This window comes from Hemiscyllium ocellatum, chromosome 30 (genome assembly GCF_020745735.1).
Source record: "Hemiscyllium ocellatum isolate sHemOce1 chromosome 30, sHemOce1.pat.X.cur, whole genome shotgun sequence".
Taxonomy (NCBI): Eukaryota; Metazoa; Chordata; class Chondrichthyes; order Orectolobiformes; family Hemiscylliidae; genus Hemiscyllium; species Hemiscyllium ocellatum.
The window spans coordinates 25,120,077-25,124,919 of record NC_083430.1 but is presented as its reverse complement, the minus strand read 5'-3'; positions in this window follow the sequence as shown (position 1 = coordinate 25,124,919).

The window sequence follows — 4,843 nt, the reverse complement described above, 5'->3', positions numbered from 1 at the left end:
AAAGAGTGTTCCTTTATAGTAGAATTGCTAGTGGTATTGAGTGTTACAGTAGCAATATCACTGAGTAGAAATATTATCTTACTACAAAGAAAGGGATTTTCATTTTGTCTTCCTTGGCCCTCTCATTTTGGCTTCTTTCTTCTGGAGAATAAATGGAATTTATAGCTGTATGATTACTGTGTGTTCTGAAACCTGTCAGCTGAATGAATTAAGTCAGTTACAGTAATCTCCCTGTTTCTGTAACTGCTGGGTGACTTCTAATTGGTGATGGAACTTTGAATTCAGGGTATAAAACATCTACTAAATATAATTAAAATGGATCTTAACTTCTAGTTCTTTTTTTAAAAAAAAATCACTCTTTTGGTTTCTTATTTTCTGCCTCCTTATAATGTATTCTGTGCATTATTTCCTATCTAAAATGGCTCAATAGACAACCCTCTAAGTTATTTCTGTTGTTTCAGTGTCTGAGGTGGGAAGTCTGCATGCTTGTGGTCTCCAGTCCTTATTGTTTACTTTCTTGTCTTGGCCCCCAGCTGAGCAGAAATTTCCTGTATAGAGATTCATAGATTAAAGAGCTACATTTGACCATGCTCTGTGGCGTCATTATTTGCCACATCAAAATCCTGTACTGCTGCACTGTCTGAATAATTTTTGAAAAGAAATGTATATCTAAACCAGATTGCCCACTTAAAATGTACAATCAGGAATTTTCTTTATGCTGGCAAAATTGCAATGGCAGAGATGCTGATCCCAGTCGTTTTATTTAATTTGGTGTCAGTATATGCTTTAAGATATTTGATCACTATTGCGTTTGCAGTTGTCTTGCTGGTAAATCAAGTCTTTAATACTGCAGGGCAAATTGAAGACTTGCTTTCAATTTCATTGTATCGGACCTCATGATTTGGTGAGACTTGGTGTGAACTTGTTGCAACTGAACATTGTTTACCCTACTTGTTTTGAAGATCGTTTAAAATTGCCTTTAGATTTTTTTTAACTTTTTTCCTAATCAATCAGTTCAGAGAAATTATTACACATCTCTGGAGCAGTTGGGATTCAAACCTGAGCCTCCTGATCCAGGATTAGAGACACTACCACTATGCCCTAGATTTTTTTAAAATCAACTTGTTCAGAAATGTTAGGGGACACGTCTGGAATAGGTGGGACTTTTACCCATGTCTTCTGCCCAGAGAAAGGAATATTCTCCCTCCATCATGAACCCTGAATATTACTGAAATATTTTGGTGATCTCATTTTGAATTTCATAAATTGTGATCTGAGGAACACAGTTAGTATGAATTTGCCAGCAGGTGCAATAAAATGACAAAATTCTTTACTTTATGGCCAAACAACAAAATGGCAGTTTTTAAAACTATATTCTTAAAGTGATTGTTTATTTATTTGTTAACTGTATTGCAGATCCCAGACAAAAGTCAGCGTTCTGGCTGATTACATCTTTAGTAACTATTAGCCTAGAATGTGCACCGTCCCATCAGCACAATAAATGTGACCTAGTGCTTTGTATCTCTACAGTATTACTGTTATTAAAGTGCATTTTCATATTGTATGTCATTACGGTATTTCGTATTCTTCAGACTTGTTTTGGAGCATGGAAGATTGAAGTAGATGAGATGAATTTATCTAGTTATATCATGATATAATCTGAAGGTTTAATAATTGGACCCTTGGATCTGGTCTCATTTGAATTGGAAAATTGTGAACCACGTTTGTGACATGAGCCCTGGTTTGAATTGTTGATGTTATTTTGTTTTACAGATAGCCAGTGAACATAACCTTTGTAGCAAACCTCATTTTCTTCTTTCAATTTTGCTTCTCTTGAAAATAGTAGTGGGGGGGGGGGGTTAAAAATAAAGAAAAACGACACGCAGTGTTCTTTTTGTGAGCTGACTTTGGCATTAACTTTCTCAACAAATGACTAACTGCAAAAGCTAACTTCCTGCACTTAGCTCTCAGATCTTTCACTTTTATTACCGATTTTCAAAAAAAAATGGCTGATTGTTTGTGTCTTTCTTTCCCCTCCCTTTTCTTTCCTTCTGCATTTGTAGGAAGAGAGAAAACAATGTCTCTAACTTGTTCCCTTCAGGAATTTTCTAGTATGTTTGGCAGCCAAGCTAACTGACTGTCTCTCGCCTAAGGGTATGTGCTGACTAGACACCACGTTCTGAATTCAGTAATTAAATCACACACATTATAATAGATTCTGGATGTTCTGTTAGCCAATCTGAGAGAGGAAAAAGTACCAAATACTTAACATCTGTGATTGAATAGTCTTTGGAACTTTACTTTGCCTTAAAAACTATATTTGAATTTTTAAGTTTTATATCTTCTCTGTTTAAAAAGAAAATCAAAAATCCAAAATTGTGAAAATTGAAGACTTTTGTTATGTCAAAGATTGCCAAAAGGATTATGCTGCTGCACTGCTTGACCTTCTGAGATCACAACCTGGATATTCGTTGCAAATATGGTTCCTGGTCTCAACTGTTGTTACAATCTCTATAGAGACTGATAACTTCTGAAAAGAGATTCAAAATTCCAGTTACAGTTGAAAGAATAGCACAAGATTTGTTTTAAATGTTTACTATAGCAAAATGACTAAACAATTTTTGTGGGCAACTTATACTTAAGTATAGAAAGGAACATTTTCCTTTCATATTTATTACTCATTGCAATCTCCGTGGAACTGCAGTGCTAATAGCAAACACTTTCTGGTTGCTGTCAACTTTGGTTGGGATTCCGTATCTCCGATTTGCTGCATGCAGTAGTAACTAAGACTGACCATTTGCTTTCTCCAATCTTTGGAGCATGCTTCTGTATTTCTAGCTTCTGGTCAGTAACTTGCTTTGTTTTATATTACAGAATACATCTTGGAGTGCAAAATAAACCGTTTAAATCTTGTATATTATAACTGAGCCCTTGCAATATTGCTTGGCATAGTCTGGATTCTGGACCAGATTATACTGTTTAACTGTGAAGCTGACTTGTTACTTCTGTTCAGGTGCTTGCAGGTATTTTAGCTCCGGGATCGCTTAGAGACTAGTTACTTCTGGAAGTCCATCTTAATTGATAGCTGTTTGACTTCTCTTGTTACCTCGGCAGGAGGAGAGGGGGAGGAGGGAGGGAGAGGGTAATGCTACTAACTGCATTTCTTTCTTTCTCTCTTTCTAGAAGATTGTTTAGTTCCAGTTTGTCATTCGTCCAAAATATGGAATTAGAAGTGTTGTTGGATTCGCACAGGAATAGCAATCTCTATACACATTTATCCAAGATGAAAAACAAGCTTGTCATTTCATAACTGAATGAAAGAATGTGAGAGGGGTGCTGTGAGAACCATGCAAAGCATGGGAGCAGAATTACATTTTTTAAACCTTTTCTTAAAGTGCAGAACTGTTAAAGTGAGAGGGAGCAGCATTACATGAAAGAGGCAAACAAATCACCACTTCAGAGATATATATAGAAATATAAGGTTAAATCCTAAAATTGGTCAAAATCAAAATGGTAAAGTGAATTCAAAGATTGCAATAGCAACTCTTCAAGCTTTTCTGACAAGAAGGAAGTGTCTGAAAGATGAAAATAAAATTATTATTTCCTGAATGCTTTTCAGATTAAGGTCTAAGGATGCAGATGTCCTGCGTGGGAACTTGTTGATTCTCCTGTACATTTAGAAAGTATGCGTGGATTTAGAATCATCAGACATTTTATGGCACAGAAGGAAGCCATCAAGCCCTTCCTGTCTATGCGGATATAAAAATAGCACACCAGCCTAATTCCACTGACAAATGTTTGGTTATGGCAGTGGTTCAGAATGACATCTATAGTTCTGCAGAGACTAATCACTGAGTCAAAGGGTAACTAGGGAGAGAGTAGGGCCCCTCAAAGATCAGCAAGGCAGCCTGTGTGTGGAGCCACAGGAGATGGAAGAGATACTAAGGAGTATTTTGCATCAGTGCTTACTGTGGAAAAGAACATGGAAGATAAAGAAGGTAGGGAAATAGATGGTGACATCTTGAAAAATGTCCATATTACAGAGGAGGAAGTGCTGGATGTCTTGAAACACAAAAATGTAGATAAGTCCCCAGGACCTGATCAGGTGTACCCTATAACTCTGTGGGAAGCTAGGAAAGTGATTGCTGGGCCCCTTGCTGAGATATTTGTATCATCGTTAGTCACAGGTGAGGTGCTGAAAGACTGGAGGTTGGCAAACGTTGGCACAGTTTAAGAAGGGTGGTTAGGAAAAGCTAGGGAACTAGAGACCAGTAAGCTTGACGTCGGTGGTGGGCAAGTTGTTGGAGGGAATCCTGAGGGACAGGATGTACATGTATTTGGGAAGGCAAGGAGAGATTAGGGATAATCAATATGGCTTTGTGCGTGGGAAATTATGTCTCATAAATTTGATTGAGTTTTTTGAAGAAGGAACAAAGAGGATTGATGAGGGCAGAGTGGTGGACGTGACCTATATGGACTTCAGTAAGGTGTTCAACAAGGTTCCACAAGAGAGACAGGGTAGCAAGGATAGATCACATGGGATACAGAGAGAACTAGCCATTTGGATACAGAACTGGCTCTAAGATAGAAGACAGAGGATAGTGGTGGAGGGCTATTTTTCAGAATGGAGGTCAGTGACCAGTGGAGTGCCACAAGGATTGGAGCTGGGTCCACTACTTCTCATCATTTATATAAATGATTTGGATGTGAGGATAAGAGGTATAGTTAGTAAGTTTGCAGAGGTGTAGTGGACAGTGAAGAAGGTTACCTTAGATTACAACAGGATCTTGATCAGATGGGCCAATGGGATGAGAAGTGGCAGATTAATTCAGATAAATGTGAG